The sequence below is a fragment of the Cervus canadensis genome, chromosome 25 (assembly GCF_019320065.1).
Source record: "Cervus canadensis isolate Bull #8, Minnesota chromosome 25, ASM1932006v1, whole genome shotgun sequence".
NCBI classification, from domain to species: domain Eukaryota; kingdom Metazoa; phylum Chordata; class Mammalia; order Artiodactyla; family Cervidae; genus Cervus; species Cervus canadensis.
This window is the reverse complement of record NC_057410.1, coordinates 41545309-41567333: the sequence shown is the minus strand read 5'-3', so window position 1 is coordinate 41567333 and position 22025 is coordinate 41545309. Positions and strand designations below refer to the sequence as shown.

Sequence of the window (22025 nt, the reverse complement as noted above, 5' to 3'; positions counted from 1 at the left end):
ACTCCTATCAACAGTGAATTATCCAGACTCTCATCATTTCTCCCTGGTCCCTGTTAGTATTCTCCTTTCGTTATTGTACTTTCAGTCCTCCAAACCTTCCATCCCTTATTCACAATGGAATTGAAATGATCTAATATTGAAATTTGATTTCTAAGCCACCTTAAAACCCCTAATTGTTCTCTATAGCCTTCACAATAATACTAAAACTCTTTAGCTGGCATGTAAGGCCTTAAATGATCTGGCTTCTTTCCTGCCTGTCTTAATGCATTTCTGCCAAAGCTTTCTGCCAATTGTGTGTTTAACTCACAGTCATGCAAAATTACTTAGAGTGGGCCATGGACAGACTGTTTTGTGCTTCCATACTTGGCCCATGTCAATTTTTTTTCGGTGAAGGACTCTTCTCTTTGTCCATCTGATGGACCTAGTACTTTGGTGCACCCTCCCAAAATGTATCATTTGTAACTTTATTTCAAATTTGCAACAAGCATTCGTCTTTCACAGCTTTTAAGATAGAAAGCCTTTTTTAACATGCAATAAACCCGCACTCAGAACTTCTAGCTCCACTTTTACTCCTCCTCATGAAGGAGTGACTTTCTTAGTTGTGAAATGAAAAGTATCAGTACATATTTTTTCACTTGGGTGGAGCTAATTTGTATAAAAAATACATATCTGCATTATGCATTTGGTCTCTGACCTCCCTTTCCATCTCAGATTAGTGTGAGCAGTCACTCTGGCTATGTATGTTTGCTCTATGAAGCCAAGATTTCCTGTGGCTATTTTTAAATTGATGAGTGTTTCAAGAAGAGCCAGCTAACTCATATGAGTCTCACTGTGTTCTCAACAACTTAATAGGAGAAAAGAAAATACATGTTCATTTTTCTCTTTCTCTCTCAACTGGTTCTGAAAAAATATTTACTTCCAACATTTGGTATATTCATTATGTATGTGTGTGTGCTCAGTCATGTCTGACTCTGCGACCTCATGGACTGTAGCCCACCAGGCTCTTCTGTCCATGCAATTTTCCAGGCAAGAATACTGGAGTGGGTTGCCATTTCCTTCTCTAGGGGATCATTCTGACTCAGGGATTGAACCTGTGTGTCTTGTGTCTTCTGCATTGGCAGGTGGGTTCTTAATGTCTGAGAAATAGTGAAAGTAGCTCAGTCATGTCTAACTCTTTGCAACCCCATAGACTATATAGTCCATGGAATTGTCCAGGTCAGAATACTAGAGTAGGTAGCCATTCCATTCTCCATGGGATCTTCCCAACCCAGGGATCAAAGCCAGGTCTCCCACATTGCAGATAGATTCTTTACCAGCTGAACCATGAGGGAAACCTGAGAAATAGAGCCAGAACAAAATTGAGAGACCAAATAGCTCTTAGAAATAGACGCATTGTTTAGAGGTACAGCAGGTAAATTTAAATGGATGGGTATGTTTGAATATACTATTTTTTTCTTTCTTTAACCTGCTATATTACTAGTTTATTGTAAAAAGATACTTTAAAGGATAAAGAATAGACAGATGAAGTAAAACATAAGACACAGTCCAGAAAGGACCTGAACATGGAAGCTTCTGTCCTTGTAGAATGTAGAGTGTATGTGAATGTGTTCTTCCTATTATTTTTCATTGTGGTAAAAATACACTTAACATAAAATGTACCATCTTAACCATTTTAAAGTATACAATTCAGTGATTTTAAAAGCATTCACATTGTTGTGCAACCATCACCACCATCCATCCCCATAATTATTTTCTGAAACTCTATATCCATTAAACAATAACTTACAAATCTCCCTTCCCTGAGCCCTGATAACTACCATTGTACTTTCATTGTACTCTGTAATTTGACCTCCCTAAGTATCTCTTATAAATGACATCAGTACTTGCCTTTTTGTGACTTGCTTATTTCACATAGCATAATGTTCTCAAAGTTCATCATTGTTGTAATCATTGCAAAATTTTCTTCCTTTTAAGGCTGAATATATATATATGCCACAATTTGCTTATCCATTTATCTGTCCATGGCCATTTGTGTTGCATCCTTATTTGAGCTGTTGTGAGCAACACTGCTATAAATATAGGTGTACACATATCACTTTAAGACATTTTCAATTCTCATGGATATATAACCAGAAGTGGAATTGCTGAACCATGCTCTTGTTCTATTTTCAATTTTTTTCAGGAACCACCATACTGTTTTCTAGAATGACTGTACCATTTTACATCCCCATTATTTATGCTTAAGGGAGAGAAATAAGAGAAAAACATTAATAAGAGAAACATTAATAAGAGAAACAAAATAAGAGAAATAAGAGAAAAACATTCTCTTAGGAGAAATGTCTCTCTTGTCCATTTTTTAATTGAATTGTTTGTATTTTGTTGTTGAATTTTAAGTGTCCTTTATATAGTCTGGATATTAATCCCTTATATTATTTGCAAATATTTTATCACATTCTGGATGTTGCCTTTTATTCTGTGGATAAATTATTTTTAATTTTTATAAAGTCCATTTTGTTAGTTTTTCTTTTGTCTACTATAGTTTTGGTACCATATCCAAGAATTTGCCAAATCAGCACCATGAAACTTTTATGCTATGCTTTTTCTCAGTGCTATATTATTTTGGTCTTATATTTTTTTTTCATTTGCATAGAAGTATTTTATTGCTTCCCATTGCCTTTAGGAATCACTTTATTTTTTTAATATTTATTTATTTATTTATATTAGTTGGAGGCTAATTACTTTACAATATTGTAGTGGTTTTTGCCATACATTGACATGAATCAGCCATGGATTTACGTATGTTCCCCATCCTGAACCCCTCTCCCACCTCCCTCCCCATCCCATCCTTCTGGATCATCCTAGTGCACCAGCCCTGAGCACTTGTCTCATGCATCCAACCTGGACTGGTGATCTGTTTCACGATTGATAATATATATGTTTCAATGCTGTTCTCTCAGATCATCCACACCTCACTTCTCCCACAGTTCAAAAGTCTATTCTATACATCTGTGTCTCTTTTTCTATCTTGCATATAGGGTTATCATTACCATCTTTCTAGATTCCACATATATGCATTAGTATACTGTATTGGTCTTTATCTTTCCGGCTTACTTCACTCTGTATAATGGGCTCCAGTTTCATCCACCTCATTAGAACTGATTCTTATGTATTCTTTTTAATGGATGAGTAATATTCCATTGTGTATAAGTACCACAGCTTTCTTATCCACTCATCTGCTGATGGGCATCTAAGTTGCTTCCATGTCCTGGCTATTATAAACAGTGATGCGATGAACATTGGGGTGCATGTGTCTCTTTCAGATCTGGTTTCCTCAGTGTGTGTGCCCAGGAGTGGGATTGCTGGGTCATATGGCAGTTCTATTTCCAGTTTTTTTAAGGAATCTCCACACTGTTCTCCATAGTGGCTGTACTAGTTTGCATTCCTACCAACAGTGTAAGAGGGTTCCCTTTTCTCCACAGCCTCTCCAGCATTCATTGCTTGTAGACTTTTGAAGAGCAGCCAGCGGTACCACAATGGTACCTCATTGTGGTTTTGATTTGCATTTCTCTGATAATGAGTGATGTTGAGCATCTTTTCATGTTTTTGTTAGCCATCTGTATGTCTTCTTTAGAGAAATGTCTGTCTAGTTCTTTGGCCCATTTTTTGATTGGGTTGTTTATTTTTCTGGAATTGAGCTGCAGGAGTTGCTTGTATATTTTTGAGATTAATTCTTTGTTGCTTCGTTTGCTGCTATTTTCTACCATTCTGAAGGCTGTCTTTTCACCTTGCTTATAGTTTCCTTTGTTGTGCAAAAGCTTTTAAGTTTCATTAGGTCCCATTTGTTTATTTTTGCTTTTATTTCCAATATTCTGGGAGGTGGGTCATAGAGGATCTTGCTGTGATTTATGTCAGATTGTTTTGCCTATGTTCTCCTCTAGGAGTTTTATAGTTTCTGTTCTTACATTTAGATCTTTAATCCATTTTGAGTTATTTTTGTGTATGGTGTTAGAAAGTGTTCTAGTTTCATTCTTTTACAAGTGGTTGACCAGTTTTCCCAGCACCACTTGTTAAAGAGGTTGTCTTTTCTCCATTTTATATTCTTTGGTCTTACATTTTAAGTTAATTTTTGTGTATGGTTATAAGGAAGGATCCAATTTCACTTTTCTGCATTAACATATCAAAATTTCCCCATACTATTTGCTGAAAAAACTGTTCTTTCTTCATTGAATGGTCTTGCCATCATTGCCAAAAATCATTTGACCATTGATCTACAGCTGTTTTTTTTTTTCCCCCCCTTGAAGTATCTTTCTCTAGCTTTGGTTTCAGAATTAATGCTGGCTCCATAGAATCACTTAGGACTTGCTTCCTCCTCTTCAATATTTTAGAAATATTTGAGATAGATTGGCATTAGATTTTAAATATGTTGTAGAATTCTCCAGTGAAACCAGTGGCTTTGTTGAGAAATTTTTGATTACTGATTCAGCCTTCTTATTAAATATACATATATTTAGATTTTCTATTTCTTCCTGATTTAATCTTGGTAGATTTTGTTTTCCTAGGAATTTGTCTATTCCATCTATGTTATCTAATTTGTGGGTATACATATGTTCATAATACTTTCTAATAATATCTTATTTCTCTAGAATTGGTAGTAACATCCCCATTTTCATTTCTAATTTTAATAATTGCATTTTCTCTCTTTGTCTGGCTGAAAGTCTGTTGATTTTTTTTTTTTTTAAGAAACAACTTTTGGTTTCAGTGATTTGTATATTTTTTTTCTATTATTTTCTTCCTTCTGCCACTTTTGGGTTTTGTTTGTTCTTATTCTAATTCCTTATGTTGTAAAGTTAGGTTATTCATTTTAGATCTTTCTTATTTTTTATTGTAAGAATTTACAGCTATAGATTCCCAGCTTGGCATCACTTTTACTCTGTTCCATAAGTTTTGGTATATTTTGTTCTCATTTTTATTTGTCTCTTTGACCCATAGATTATTTTAAAGGGTGCCCTTTAATTTCTACAAAGCTGTGAATTTTCCACTTTTCCCTTAGTTATTGATTTCAAAGTTTGTTCCAATGTGATCAGAGAAGATACTCTGCATATTTATCTTCTTAAGTCTATTGAGGCTAACATGTAAGTATTTATATTTATTTTAATGTTTTAAATATCTCAAATATATTGAGGTCTATCATGAAAATGTCCTATGCACACTTGAGAAGAATATGTATTTGCTGTGGTAGAGTGTTCTCTATTTGTCAGTTATATTTGGTATATATTGTTAAGTCCTCTGTTTTCTTTTTTATTTTCTGTCTGGTTGTTCAATCCTTTATTGTGATTGAGATATTGATGGCTCCAACTTATTATAGCAGTGCCTATTTCTCTCTTCAAATCCATCAGTTTTGTTTCATATGCTATGATGATCTGTTATTAGGTTCATACATGTTTATAGTTATACCTACCAAACTCTGACTTTCGATAGAAAGATTTAGTCAATTTATATAGTATTTATAGTAATTTCTTATTTCTGTTATTGTGCAGGTTTTTTTTTTTAATATACTTTATACAATTTTTTATGTCATTCTCTGCATACTGTCCTGCATATTTGTTTGGTTAATTTTTTTAGTGAGATGTTTAAATTGATTTCTCATACTCTTTTGTATATAATTTTATAGCTATTTTCTTTGTAGTTTCCATGGAGATTACGAGACTCTAATATGAATTGTACCAGTTTAACTTCAGTAACAAACAAAAATTTGGCTCCTTTACAGCTCATTTGCCACATCCTTTGGTTATTGACATGAAAAAATTACATCTTTATACTCTATGTGGTCCCATATATAAACTAATATTTCTCTTAAATGTCTCTTAAATTACACAGAAAACAAACTTTGGAGTTATAAACCAATTAAAATGGAATCATTTTCTTAATAAAGATTAATGTTTTATTATAAAGTGTATAGAAGTACAACAATTTCTGTGTATTAATTTATATCCTGCAACTTTACCAAATTCACTGATGTGCTCTAGTAGTTTCCTAGTATTGTCCTTCAGATTTTCTTAGTATCATGTCTGCAGTGACAGTTTGATTCCTCCTTTCCAACTTGGTTTCCTTTTTTCTTCTCTGATTTCTCTGGCTAGGATTTCCAAAATTATGTTGAATAAAAGCAGTGAGAGTGGGCATCCTTGTCTTGTGCTTCCTACTCTGCCATCTTTTCAGAATCCTCTTCTTGGTATACTTCTGATTTTGACATCCAAAGTTGGTAAGACACATTTAAAATTTGCTTGTGAGTTTCTAAAAATTCAATGATAGAACAATTTGGTTTCTGTGGTTGTGTTTTTCAGTCATGTCTCTTGTACTACAAGATATTTCTTTCATTAAATGTTCATTTTCTTTTAAGATGAATAGACATATAGAAATTACAGGCTCAAATGTCTATTCTTTTTGAGACTTTACTATTAACTCTTTGTAAACAGTGGTTGTAAAATTAGGAAACTTGATTGTGGCTTTACCTAAATAAATATAGAAGACTTTATTAACTACAAATAAGCAACCTTGAAATCCTATATCATTGAGAGCATTTTCTTATTAGAACACTGGTAAAAAGGGAGCTAAATTGTTACAAACCAAAGTGCAAAACAAGTACCTGAAATATGCCTGTAAATGGGATAACTCAGTTTGGGAATTTAGAATGTCATACAAGAAATGAATATGCATATATTAGAAGATAAAAATTCTGATTATTTTCAGAGTAGTGTTTTTTTAATGGATGTATACGTGGTACTGGCATTTTAGGCAGGAAAGGGTCTCAATGTGAGGGATAATCCTATTTCTGATAATAAATTTGATAGTATACTCCAATCTCCCAAACATTCTCTCAGTCATTCTGGCAATCAGAAGTGTCTCCTGTGTTTCCAGTCACCTCCCAAGGTTGAAGAACTCTGTGAGTGTGTGCTCAGTCACCTCAGTCATGTCTGACTATCTGAAATCCCACCAGCTATAGTCCGCCAAGCTCCTCTGTCCTTGGGATTCTCCTGGCAAATAGTGGAGTGGATTACCATTTCCTCATCCAGGGGATCTTACTGATCCAGGGATCGAACTTGCATCTTTTATGTCTCTTGAATTAGCAGGCAGGTTGTTCACCACTACACCACCTAGGAAGCCCTGAGGAGCACTACTTTTAATTAAATAGAATGGCTGTTCAGTTCAGTTCACTTCAGTTCAGTTGCTCAGTCATGTCCAACTCTTCACGACCCCACAGACTGCAGCACACCAGGCCTCCCTGTCCATCACCAACTCCCAGAGTTTGCTCAAATACAAGTCCATTGAATTGGTGATGTCATCCAACCACCTCATCGTCTGTCGTCCCCTTTTCCTCCCACCTTCAATCATTCTCAGCATCAGGGTCTTTTCCAATGAGTCAGCTCTTATCAGGTGGCCAATGTATTGGAGCTTCAGCTTCAACATCAGTCCTTCCAATGAATATTCAGGACTGATTTCCTTTAGGATGGACTGGTTGGATCTCCTTGCAGTCCAAGTGACTCTCAAGAGTCTTCTCCAACACCACAATTTAAAAGCATTAATTCTTCCATACTCAGCTTTCTTTATAGTCCAACTCTCACATCCATACATGACCACTGGAAAAACCATAGCTTTGACTAGATGGACCTTTGCTGACAAAGTAATGTCTCTGTTTTTTAATATGCTGTCTAGGTTGGTCATAACTTTCCTTCCAAGGAGTAAGCGTCTTTTAATTTCATGGCTGCAATCACCATCCACAGTGATTTTGGAGCCCAGAAAAATAAAGTCAGCCACTGTTTCCACTGTTTCCCCATCTATTTGCCATGAAGTGATAGGACCAGATGCCATGATCTTAGTTGTCTGAATGTTGAGTTTTAAGCCAACTTTTTCACTCTTCTTATATTTTCATCAAGAGGCTCTTTATTTCTTGTTCACTTTCTGCCATAAGGGTGGTGCCATCTGCATATCTGAGGTTATTGATATTTCTCCTGGCAATCTTGATTACAGCTTGTGCTTCCTCCAGCCCAGTGTTTCTCATGATGTACTCTGCATATAAGTTAAATAAGCAGGGTGACAATATACAGCGTTGATGTGCTCCTTTTCCTATTTGGAACCAATCTGTTGGTCCATGTCCAGTTCTAACTGTTGCTTCCTGACCTGCATACAGATTTCTCAAGAGGCAGGTCAGGTGGTCTGATATGCCCATCTCTTGAAGAATTTTCCACAGTTTGTTGTGGTCCACACAGTCAAAGGCTTTGGCATAGTCAATAAAGCAGAAATAGATGTTTTTCTGGAACTCTCTTCCTTTTTTGATGATCCAATGTGTGTTGGCAATTTGATCTCTGGTTCCTCTGCCTTTTCTAAATCCAGCTTAGACATCTGGAAGTTCATGGCTCACGTACTGTTGAAGCCTGGCTTGGAGAATTTTGAGCATTACTTTGCCAGTGTATGAGGTTAGTGCAATTGTGCAATAGTTTGAGCATTTTTTGTCATTGCCTTTCTTTGGGATTGAAATGAAAACTAATCTTTTCCAGTCCTGTGGCCACTGTTGAGTTTTCCAGATTTGTTGGCATATGTTAGAATAATATTATCAAATGTTTTTGCTCTGGAAATAATAAAGAATATATTTGGGAGGAACTGAGGAATATAGAAAAAAAACTGATAAACATTATAGAAGAGTTCAGATTTTAAAATGAATCAATCCTATGTTTTAATACAAATGCATACTTTTTTAAAAAGAGATACCTAGGTATAATTTTGAAGAAGGTAATGACACCCCATTCCAGTACTCTTGCCTGGAAAATCCCATGGATGGAGGAGCCTGGTAGACTGCAGTCCATGGGGTCACTAACAGTCAGACATGGCTGAGCGACTTCACTTTCACTTTTCACTTTTATGCATTGGAGAAGGAAATGGCAACCCACTCCAGTGTTCTTGCCTGGAGAATCCCAGGGATGGGGTCACACAGAGTCGGACACTACTGAAGTGACTTAGCAGCAGCAGCAGGTATAATCTTAGAAATAATGCTAGCAAGATATAAAAAGTTTTAAGATTCATTTCTTATGATGCTTTTAAAAAATTGAAGTACAAATGATTCCAGGTGGTATCAACTGTACCTCAGATTTTTAAATTGAATTATAGGCTTCCCACACAGTGCTAGTGGTAAAGAACCTGCCTGCCAATGCTGGAGACTCAAGAGGTGTGGGTTCCAACCTGGGTTGTGAAGATCCCCTGGAGATGGGCATGGCAACCCACTCCAATTTTCTTGCCTGGAAAATCACATGGGCAGAGGAGTATGGTGGGCTACAGTCCATAGGGCTGCAAAGAGTCAGACATGACTGAAGTGACTTGACACACACACAGTTGATTTGTGAGTATTAATTTAAGGTATACAACATAGTGACTCAAATTATTTATACATTATTCTACATTTAAAGTTATTATAAAATATTGGTTATATTTCCTGTGCTATACAATGTATCTTTGTAGTTTCTATATTTTATATCCTATTCATAGTAGTGTAGGCCTCTTAAGCCCCTATCTTGCCCCTCTGCACTGGTAATCACTAGTTTGTTCTCTATATCTGTGAGTCTCTTTCTTTATTGTTGTTGTTATATTATTTTGCCTTATTTTTATATAACCTGTTTGACTTCATTCACTAAGTATAAAACCTTCCTGGTTCATCCATGTTGTGGCAAATGGTGGTTTAGTCACTAAGCTGTGTCTGACTCATGTGACCCCATGGACCCAGCAGTCTCCTCTGTCCATGGGATTCTCCAGGCAAGAATACTGGAGTAAGTCACCATTTCCTTCTGGAGGGGATCTTCCCAACCCAGAAATTGAACCTGAGTCTCCTGTATTGCAGACAGATTATTTACCAACTGAGCTACAAGGGAAGCCCAAATGGCAACACTAAATTCTTTTGTATGACTGGTAGTGTTGCATCATGTGTATATAAATATATACCAATCTTCTTTATCTGTTCAAATATTGATAGACACTTAGGTTGCTTCCTTATATTGGCACTGTAAATAATGCTGCTAAAAAACATTGGGGTGTACATATCTTTTCAAATTACTGTTTTTGTTTTCTTCAGATATGTGCTCAGGAATGGGATTGCTGGATCATATAGTAACTCTAGTTTTAGTTTTTTAAAGACTCTTGATACTTTTTTTTCCTAGGGGCTGCAACAGTTTACATTCCCACCAGTAGTGCATAAGGGGTTCCCTTTTCTACACATCCTTGCCAGCATTTAATATTTGTGTTCTTTTTGATGCTACCATTCTGCCTGGTGTGAGATGGTATCTTACTGTGGCTTTGGTTTTCATTCCTCTGATGATTAGCTGTGAAGAGCATCTTTTCATGTGACTATTGACCGTAGGTATGTCCTCTTTGGCAAATATTCAGGTCTTCTGCCCATTGTTTAAGTGGGATGTTTGCTTTTTTGATATTGAGTTTTATGGGCTATTTATACATTTTGAATAGTAACTCCTAAATTGTCTTATCATTAGAAAGAAGTAATTTTAATGGTTGTTCAGTTAGGGAAGTCAATGATAATGCAGAGTCCAACAAATAAGAAAGGGGAGATCCCATGGAAGTCTGGAATAAGCAACCAAGAAAAACACAGGGCCTCCAAAATTCATGTTTATTGTATCAGATTTTAAGTAGAAGATTCATAAGAGACGGTTTGAAGATTGGGACATCTATAGAATATGTGAAAGTTGCTCAGTCATGTCGGACTCTTTGCAACCCTGTGGACTATTCAGTCCATGGAATTCTCCAGACCAGAATACTCCCTTCTCCAGGGGATCTTCCCAACCCAGGTCTCCTGCATTGCAGGCGGATTCTTTACCAGCTGAGCCACCAGGGAAGCCCTTAATATGAATACAGAAAATTTGGACAACTTAACATACTGAAAGAATTATTGAGTTTCAAGGTGACTTAGTCATTGAAATTCAGATGTTGCTTGTGCCAAGGAGGAGAAAGTTCTGGGAAGTTTGTGGAATTGGAAAAGAGTACAGAGGTTCCTTAAAAAACTGAAATAGAGCTACCGTATAATCCAGCAATCCCACTCCTAGTCATATACCTGGAGAAAACCATAATTCAAAAAGACACATGTACCCCAGTGTTCATTGCAGCACTATTTATAATACCCAGGACATGGAAGCAGCCTAAATGTCCACTAAAGAAATGGATAAAGAAGATGTCGTACATGTATATTAATACTTTGGAATATTACTCAGCCATAAAAATGAACAAGGTTTGTAGAAATGTGGATGGACCTAGAGACTATCATATAGAGTAAAGTAAGTCAGAAATAGAAAGATAAAAACTGTATATTAACATATATATGTGGAGTATATATATATATATATTTATATATATATATGGTATATATATGGTAGAGATTATGTTATTTGCAAAACAGAAATAGAGACACAGATGTAGAGAACAAACTTGTAGACACCAAACAGGAAAGGGAGGAGTTGGAATGAATTGGGATTGATATATATGCACTATTAATACTATATATAAATTAGGTAAGTAATAAGAACCTACGGTATAGCTCAGGAAACCTTACTCAGTGCTCTGTGGTGACCTAAATGGGAAGGAAATCAAACAAAGAGGGGATAGATGTACATGTTAGGCTGATTTTGCTTTGTTACACCACAGAAATTAACATAGCATTGTAAAGCAACTATACTTTAATAAAAATTAAAAAAAAATTAGAAACCTAAGAGAGGTCATGAATGCATGATACAAAACTAAAGGGGAAATGGGCAAGGCCCCAGTTAGTAGAAATAAATGCTGGGCTAGATTTTGGAATGAGGGAATATCCTCTAGATGAAATAATTACCCAGGAGAGGTAAGATATTTTTGAACTATGAGTGGTAGTTCATGGCCAGACCAGGTGTTGACCTCATAAGGCATTAGAAGTAAAACAAAGAACTGAGATGCAATCACCTAGTATAATGGTGTAAGAAGTTGTGACTGTATTCTTCATACTTCTGCTCTGGCTGTTTACTCAGAGTCAGATCATTTACTGTTAGACTTTGGCACATTTCTATAAAGACCTGGGGATGTACTGGGGTGCTGTGTTCACATTTTATATATGATGTGCATTTCTTGTTGATGCTTGAGTAGTTAACCAAAGTGAAAGTAACTTATGCCACTTCTGAACTGTCCTCTAATGTTGCTCAAAATGAATACTCTCAGGTAATGCAGAACTCATTTTAAATTGCTTACTTTTACCAACTCTATATGGTTAAATTTGGAAACGTATGTTGAAATAATATTTATGGGTTGATAAATAGAAATTAGGGATTCCCTGGTGACTCAGATGAAAAAGAGGGGGACCTGGGTTTGATCCCTGGGTCAGGAAGATTCTCTGGAGAAGGGAATGGCTACCCACTTGACTGGAGAATCCCATGGACAGAGGAGCCTGGCAGGCTATAGTCCATCTGGTCTCAAAGAGTGAGACACAATTGAGTGACTTTCACTTTTGAGTAGAAATTAAGAATATAAGCATGGCCAAGTTTCTAAGTAGAGAGTGGGAATATAGATCAGAGAGACTCTAAAGATGACATGTAAAGATGCCTTCCAAGGGACGAGGGATAAAAATGATGGAATTCAGGGGCCTTGGGAAACTGAAGATGGTCATGAATGCTTGGATGAGGTCAGAGCACTATTTGGGAGTAGACGATGGACTACAAGATGGTGGAGTAGAAGGATGTGTGCTCATCTTCTCCTGCAAGAACTCAAAAATCACAACTCACTGCTGAACAACTGTTGAAAGGAGAATGTTGGGTCTCACCACAAAAAGATACCCCACATCCAGGAGCAAAGGAGAAGCCCCAGCAGGACAGTATGAGGGGCGAAATCACATCTAGAAAGAAAGCCCATACACGCCAGAGACACTCGGAGGGCTCAAAAAAGCTTGTGTGCACCAGGACCCAGAGACCCCACAGAGGCTGAGCCAGAACTGGGTTTGAGTGTTTCCTCAATGGAGGAATGGGCCAGCACTGGTACGGGCCAGCAGTGGCCTGCCAGAAAGGCAGGGGCTCTGGTTGCAACAGACCTGGGTATGGCATAAGCCTTCTTGGAGGAGGTCGCCATTAACCCCACCATAGAGCCACCAGAACTTACACAGGACTGGGGAAACAGACTCTTGGAGGGCACAGACAAAACCTTGTGCCCACCAGGACTCAGGAGAAAGGAGCAGCGACCCAGTGAGAGACTGGCCCAGTCTTGCCCAGGAATGTCCAGGAGTCTCTGGCAGAAGCGTGGGTCAGCGGTGGCCTGCTGCAGGGTAAGGTGCACGGAGTGCAGCATCTGAAGGCTGTGGCCATTAAAGTCATCACCTCCACCATAGTCTGGCCTCAGGTCAAACAACAGGGAGGGAACACAGCCCCGCCCATCAACAGAAAATTGGATTAAAGATACTGAGCATGGCCCCACCCATCAGAACAAGACCCAGTTTCCCCTCAATCAATCTCTCCCATCAGGAAGCTTCCATAAGCCTCTTATCCTTCTCCATCAGAGGGCAGACAGAATGCAAACCACATTAACAGAAAGCTAACCAAACTGATCACATGGACCACAGCCTTGTCTAACTCAATGAAACTATGAGCCATGCTGTGTAGGGCCACCTAAGATGGATGGGACATGGTGTAGAGTTTTGACAAAACGTGGTCCACTAGAGAAGGGTATGGCAAAACTGTGCAGTATTCTTGCCTTGAGAACCCCATGAACAGTATGAAAAGGCAAAAAGATAGGACACTGAAAGATGAACTCTCCAGGTCAGTATGTGCCCAATATGCTACTGGAGATCAGTGGAGAAATAATTCCAGAAAGAATGAAGAGATGGAGCCAAAGCAAAAATGACACCCAGTTGTGGATGTGACTGGTGATGGAAGTAAAGTCCGATGCTGTAAAGAGAAATATTGCATAGGAGCCTGGAATGTTAGGTCCATGAATCAAGGCAAATTGGAAGTGGTCAAACAGGAGATGGCAAGAGTGAATGTCAAAATTTTAGGAATCAGTGAACTAAAATGGACTGAAATTTAACTCAGATAACTACTATATCTACTGCTGTGGGCAAGAATCCCTTAGAAGAAATGGAGTAGCCATCATAGTCAACAAATGCAGTCTGAAATGCAGTACTTGCAATCTCAAAAACAATAAACGACCTCTGTCCGTTTACAAGGTAAACCATTCAATATCACAGTAATCCAAGTATATGCCCCCACCAGTAATGCTGAAGAAACTGAAGATGAATGGTTCTATGAAGACCTACAAGATCTTCTAGAACTAACACCCCCCAAAAATGTCCTTTTCATTATAGATACCTGGAGTAACAGGCAAATTTGGCCTTGGAGTACAAAACGAAGCAGGGCAAAGGCTAAGAGAGTTTTGCCAAGAGAATGCACTGGTCATAGTAAACACCCACATCCAACAACACAAGAGAAGACTCTACACATGAACATCATCAGATGGTCAACACCAAAATCATATTGATTATATTCTTTGCAGCCAAAGATGAAGAAGCTCTCTACAATTAGCAAAAACAAGACCAGGAGCTGACTGTGGCTCAGATCATGAACTTCTTATTGCCAAATTCAGACTTAAATTGAAGAAAGTAGGGAAAACCACCAGACCATTCAGGTATGACCTAAATTAAATCCCTTACAATTATACAGTGGAAGTGACAAATAGATTCAAGGCATTCGATCTGATAGATGGAGTGCCTGAAGAACTATGGACAGAGGTCCATGACATTGTACAGGAGGCAGTGGTCAAGACCATCCCCAAGGAAAAGAAATGCAAAAAATGCAAAATGGTTGTCTGAGGAGGCCTTACATATAGCTGAGAGAAGAAGAGAAGCTAAAGGCAAAGGAGAAAAGGGAAAATGATATATCCATTTGAATGCAGAGTTCCAAAGAATAGCAAAGAAAGATAAGGAAGCCTTCCCTCAGTGATCAATGCAAAGAAATAGAGGAAAACAATAGAATGGGAACGATGAGATCTCTTCAAGAAAATTAGAGATAACAAGGGAATATTTCATGCAAAGATGGGCTCAGTAAAGGACAGAAATGGTATGGACCTAACAGGAGCAGAAGATATTAAGAAAAGGTGGCAAGAATACACAGAAGAACTGTACAAAAAAGATCTTCACGACCCAGATAATCATGATGGTGTAATCACTCACCTAGAGCCAGACATCCTGGAATGTGAAGTCAAGTGGGCCTTAGGAAGCATCACTACAGATAAAGCTAGTGGAGGTGATAGAATCCCAGTTGAGCTATTTAAAATCCTAAAAGATGTTGCTGCTAAAGTGCTGCACTCAACACACTAGCAAATTTGGAAAACTCATCAGTGACGACAGGACTGGAAAAGGTCATTTTTCATTCCAATCCCAAATAAAGGCAATGCCAAATAATGTTCAAACTACTGCACAATTGTACTCATCTCACATGTGAGCAAAGTAATGCTCAAAATTCTCCAAGCCAGGCTTCAACAGTATGTGAACTGTGAACTTCCAATGTTCAAGCTGGATTTAGAAAAGGCAGAGGAACCAGAGATCAAATTGCCAACATCAATTGGATCATTGAAAAAGCAAGGTAATTCCAGAAAATTATCTACTTCTGCTTTATTGACTATGCCAAAGCCTTTGACTGTGTGGATCACAAAAAACTGTAGAAAAGTCTTCAAGAGATGGGACTACCAGACCACCTGACCTGCCTTCTGAGAAATCTGTATGCAGGGGAGAAGCAACAGTTAGAACAGGACATGGAACAACAGACTGGTTCCAAATAGGAAAAGGAGTAAGTCAAGGCTGTATATTGTCACCCTGCTTGTTTAACTTATATGCAGAGTGCATCATGAGAAAAGCTGGGCTGGATGAAGCACAAGCTGGAATCAAGATTGCTGGGAGAAATAGACCTCAGATATGCAGATGACATCACCCTTAGGGCAGAAAGCAAAGAGCAACTGAAGAGCTTCTTGATGAAAGTGAAGGAGGAGAGTGAAAAAGTTGGCTTAAAACTCAACATTCAGAAAACTAAGATCATGGCATCCAGTCCCATCACTTCATGGCAAATAGATGGGGAAACAATGGAAACAGTGAGAGACTTTATTTTCTTGGTCTCCAAAATCACTGCAGATGGTGACTGCAGCCATTAAATTAAAAGATGCTAGTTCCTTGGAAGAAAAACTATGACCAACCTAGACAGCATAGTAAAAAGCAGAGACATTACTTTGCCAACAAAGGTTTGTCTAGTTAAAGCTATGGTTTTTCCAGTAGTCATGTATGGATGTGAGAGTTGGACTATAAAGAAAGTTGAGGGCCGAAGAATTGATGCGTTGGAACTGTGTGTTGGAGAAGACACTTGAGAGTTCCGTAGACTGCAAAAGATCCTAGCAGTCCATTCTAAAGGGAATCAGTCCTGAATATTCATTGGAAGGACAGATTCTGAACCTGAAACTCCAATAATTTGGCCACCTGATGCGAGGTACTGACTCATTGGAAAAGACCGTGATGCTGGGAAAGATTGAAGGCGGGAGGAGAATTGGACTGCAGAGGATGAGATGGTTGGATGGTATCACTGACTCGATGGAGAAGAGTTTTAGTAAGCGCAGGGAGTTGGTGATGGACAGGGAATCCTGGTGTGCTGCAGTCCATGGGGCCACAAAGAGTCGGACATGACTGAGCAACTGAACTGAACTGACTGATCCATGTTTTAAAGCTATAAATATTGTGAAATTAATTATCTGCTATACAACTGACAATTGAACAATTTGGGGTTTGAGACACTGACCCTCAATGCAGTGGAAATTCCATATATATATTTATAGTTGGTTATGCATATACCAATTCAAGCAGCTAGGAATCTTATAGTACTGAAATAAATATCAAAAAACCCATATGTAATAAGTGGACCCACTTGTCATTGTAAATTACCTCCCACTCAGGTGAAACCAGTTTTTTTTTTCCTTAAGGATTGAGAATCCAACTGTATAGCAAACACATTGAGACAGAAACAGACCAGATCTAGGGTGCTGGAAATGACTACTGGAAAAACCATAGCTTTGACCAGATGGACCTTTGTTGGCAAACTTGAATGTGGTGGATATTGATTTATGAGGTCCTTTTAGCCTAATAATTTTTAGGGGTCTAATTGTGTTGATTTAAAAATTATCATAGATTTGTACAACAAAAATGTATAGATGTTGAAGATGTGTCATACCCATTTCTTGTGCATCCAGAGTCATTAAGTCCTGGGAAATTGAGAGAGATTTCAATTAAATATCATGTAAAGGAAACATGTCTGAGTGGAAATGTTAGATAGTTCACCAGTTCCTTTATAGGTGGGACTTCCAAGAGGCTGTCAAATGAACTATAAATAGCATAGTACACCATAAGAATAATGGAAATGGATATATAGATGTGCAGTTTATCTGTACAGGAGCTAAATGGGACTTGAGAGACTTACAGTCAGTTTTAGGGAGGGCAATCATATGTCCCAATTTGGGACTGTCTTGTCTTACTCTTCTTTCTGTTTTACTCTTTGAAGGGTCCCTCTTTGGAAAAGAAGTCACGTAGTTATCACACAATTAGAGAGGACTTAAAACACATAGCAAACCATATTGCTTCCATGATAGCCAGAGACTGAAATGGGAAATTTATAATATAGAAAGTCCTTAGGGAAAGGACTTAGATTTAGCAAACAAATTTTGGCTTAAACACTTGAAAGACAGGGCAGTGGGCAGTGTAAAACTGCATATTGGAACAATTTATACAGTTGATAGGATTTTCTACATTTTCTGGTATATGTCAAGAAATGTAAAAGAGGCCAAAAGATAAAGCAAATGATAAGATTATTGTATTAATGCCCATATCAGAGGATAAAGATCAGGAAGTAAACAGACTATCCTGTGGACTTAAAGACAGTTGTTTGGAAGGAAATAGGCAAGAGGATGAAATGGTTGGATGGCATCACCGACTCAATAGACATGAGCTTGAGTAAACTCCAGGAGTTGGTGATGGACAGGGAGGCCTGGCATGCTGCAGTCCATGGGGTTGCAAAGAGTCGGACACAACTGAGCAACTGAACTGAACTGAACTGACTGAGGCAAGATGAAAGTAATTCTTGGGAGTTAACTCCTTCCTGGAGAGAAAAGGATAGATTAGGACAAGGCTAAATTAACTAGATTAGTACTGAGATCAACAGTGAATATCTACTACTCTTTCTATTTGTATTGGATTCTGCTAGAAATTTAAACATAACATAGTGAAATATCCCTATAGGGATATGAAATATCCCTATAAAGCAGTGAAATATCCCTGCTTTAATACCTAGGTTGCATGTAGTACTCACTAGGACTGGATAGTCCATCACACAATAATGGAAGACAGCTTTCTTGGACAAATAGGTCTGCTTTCCAGAAGCAAAATATCCCTCAGATGGGATAGTCATCTGGTGTTTATTCCTATAGGTACAGAGGATGGTTGGACTAGTCTTTGGGCTTGCTTTATTAGTAACAAAATTAATATATTGATCTCTTTATATCTGAATTAGTTTTGAGTTTAGAAGGGGAAAATGGGTATAGTTATTACATCATCTCAAATTCTAACATCAGTCCTTAATTTTTTTTTAATAGATTGGTCTCTGGAATGTTGTCATTGCAGCTATAGTGCCTAGTCCAGAGCCTGGAACACAGCAGTGTTTGATGGAAAAATTCATGTTTTTTAGTATATTTTCATTTGACTATGTAAATTTATTTTAATCCTTATAATACCTTGTTGAGTGAGGTATGAAAAACCTGTTTTAACAAAATGGCAAACTGTGGTTCAAGAAGTTAAATATCTGAGAAACAAACTCATGTATATTCCTAAATTTTATCCTTCTTCCCTTTCTGTGGAGTGAAAGCAAGATAACATCTTTATTGAGTAAACTAGCAATGACATAGTAATTAAACTAAATAGACAAGTTGAGGGACACTTTGGAAGTCTTAAATGCCAGATTGACAAGTTTTAAATTACACTGTTAAGTTATTAAGAGTCACTGAAAACTTTTGAGGAGAATGGTGTGATTTTTAGTTGCAGAGATAAATAGTAAATTGAACCTTAGAGGCTACTAGGGAGACTGATGCACTGTTTTGGTGAATGAGGTTGTAGCAGCCTGAATTAGGTTAGTTATAATAGAAATGAAAAACAATAGGAGTTTTAGGACATTTAAATTTTTTAAGAAAAATTTTAAAATGTTATCAGTATATTATTATTAGTTTGAATTTACACTATATGTTGCTTACCCAAGCAGTTCATCCAAGTAATTTATACAGTCCCAGATTATTCATGAGATGCCTAACAAATGCCAAAACTGGATTCATTACTCATTATAAATCTATGAGTGGAACCATGGAGTAATGCTGTTTCTCTAAAGCAAACTCAATACTCCCACATCTTATGTAATTCCACAGTTATAGTTTAACAGCTGTTTAATAGTTGACATTAAATGTTAATCTTCTTTCTCCTTAAGGCGGCATTTAGGTTTTGCTATTCCTCTGCTGGAAAGCTTTCCATGGTCCCTATTATTTTCCAGAATCCATAATTGGTTCACCATAATGTTGGCTCAGCCAAACTTATATCCCTATATCTTCAACTCCCCTATATAAAATCCATTAGACTGAGGGGAAAAAATCATATTATTCTATACCCAAGTTTTATAATCCTGTTTTTGTAGCTTTGTATGTAGGATTCCCATTTTCAGACCCAGCTTTGGAATGAATATGCTCAGGTTTGAAGCTGTGTGACCTGGGACAGATTCTGACTTCCTTTTACCTTGATGATATCTTCTTCTTCTTTTTTTTTTTTTGATAATGATTAAATAAGTAATAGTAAGACATAATCATGTCTGCAGATAGTAGGCACTCAAATATTAGCTATAATTAGTATTATTATTTTTACTAGTGAATCTAATCTGCTCTAATATAACTAATATTCCTTGAAGTACAGAGTTTTCCACTGAAGTTTTTCCAATTGATTTAACTAAAATGTTACTGGTGTCTTACCTTTGGGTGTGAGGTATTAGAAACAAGATTATGTGACTAATTAATCTATTTTTTGTGCAGCTAAATATATCAGATCTTTTTTATGTAAGCAACCATTAGTGAGTCAAAGGGAACTCTGATAGTATTCTTCTCTTTCACATACCTTAAATAGCTAACACTTGATGTCTTTATTTCTGTTCCCTGAGGAAGCATAAAGGCACATCCTAGTTGACATAAATTTACTCCTGCTGACTTGACAATTTTATATCAGAAAGGAAATTCAGGGGCTCAGCCTGAGTTTCCTATTGATAGCTAAATACTCTAAAGGTATTCTATGAGCACTTCCTCAAGTGAGTATTGTAGCCAAATAGATAAGGATTTTTAATATCAGAGTACTTAAAGAATATTGAAGATAATGATATATCTTTGGAAGGAAATATTATTAACGGTGAAAATAACTTATTTTATAAATTACCTACTAGAATGCAAACCTTTCAAATTAAAAAGGCTGTTGTTTTGTGACATTGAAATGTTCTCATTCTTGTAAGTATAATGTTAGATATTTTTAGTACTTTCTGATATGAACCAATTTGTCCTGTTTTGTTGTTAATTTAGTTTCATAGTGAATATTATGTTAAAGAAGTCAGGTGCTATGTAGTCATTTATAGCAAACCTGTGTTTGAGTCAATAAGTTCAGTTCAGTTCAGTCACTCAGTCATGTCCAACTCTTTGCGACCCCATAGACTGACTGCAGTACACCAGGCCTCCCTGTCCATCACCACCTCCTGGAGCTTGCTCAAACTCATCTCCATCAAGTTAGTGACGCCATCCAACCATCTTATCATCTGCTGTCCCCTTCTCCTCCCACCTTCAATCTTTCCCAGCATCAGGGTCTTTTCCAATGAGTCAGTTCTTCACATCAGGTGGCCAAAGTATTGGAGTTTCAGCTTCAGCATCAGTCCTTCCAATGAATATTCAGGACTGATTCCCTTTAGGATTGACTGGTTGGATCTTCTTGCAGTCCAAGGGACTCTCAAGAGTCTTCTCCAACACCACGGTTCAAAAGCATCAATTCTTCAGTGCTCAGCTTTCTTTATAGTCCATCTCTCACATCCATACATGACTACTGGAAAAACCATAACTTTGACTAGACAGACCTTTGTCGGCAAAGTAATTCTGCTTTTTAATATGCTGTCTAGGTTGGTCATAGCTTTTCTTCCAAGGAGCAAGTGTCTTTTAATTTTCAATAATTATCTTTATATTAAACAGACATTACTATTTGTAGTTTGAGATTAAAATAGCAGTAAATGTATGTGAATGTCTTTTGCATTTAAGCAAAAATGAAGATCTTATTTAGTGTATGGGAAGAATATATTTAAAGGAATAAATATTTTAATAGTAAATATTTGTTGATAATAAGTTTGAAAATATAGAAAGGAAACTTAGGTACTAACTGAGATCCTCTCCTTTGGGACACTGACAGGTCTTGGCATACCATCATCTACTAGGAGTCACTATAAATAGACTGTTTGAAAAATCACAGAGGTTTAAAAGACAAACAAGAGCTAGGGTGCCACTGAAAGGTAAGTTTATATCCTACATGAAACCACTTGTTCTCAATTATGAGAGGTGGCTCTTTTAACTAATGCGTATAAGCCACATAAAGTCAAGAAAAGTAAATAGAGGAATGTGTTCCAAACTAGAGAATAAAATTTTATTTATTTATTTTTTTCATTTATTTTTATTAGTTGGAGGCTAATTACTTTACAATATTGTAGTGGTTTTTGCCATACATTGACATGAATCAGCCATGGATTTACATGTGTTCCCCATCCTGAACCCCCCTCCCACCTCCCTCCCCATCCCATCCCTCTGGGTCAACCTGGACTGGCGATCTGTTTCACACTTAACTACATAAATATAAAATCTGTACATAGACCAAAAGCAAGATAAAAAGA

The 22025-nt window shown here is 37.2% G+C and overlaps 1 long non-coding RNA gene across 3 annotated transcripts in view; it reads left to right on the top strand.

Moving 5' to 3' along the window:
- LOC122427466 overlaps nt 1-21651 on the top strand; it is a 456678-nt gene extending 435027 nt beyond the window's left edge. For 2 of the 3 annotated variants that reach the window (XR_006265425.1, XR_006265426.1), the window contains exons 4-5: nt 6138-6259; nt 21551-21651. This is a non-coding gene — a long non-coding RNA (uncharacterized LOC122427466). The remainder of the gene's footprint in view (nt 1-6137; nt 6260-21550) is intronic. The other variant, XR_006265427.1, reaches the window with a different exon arrangement.
- The last annotated feature ends 374 nt before the right edge of the window (nt 21652-22025 follow it).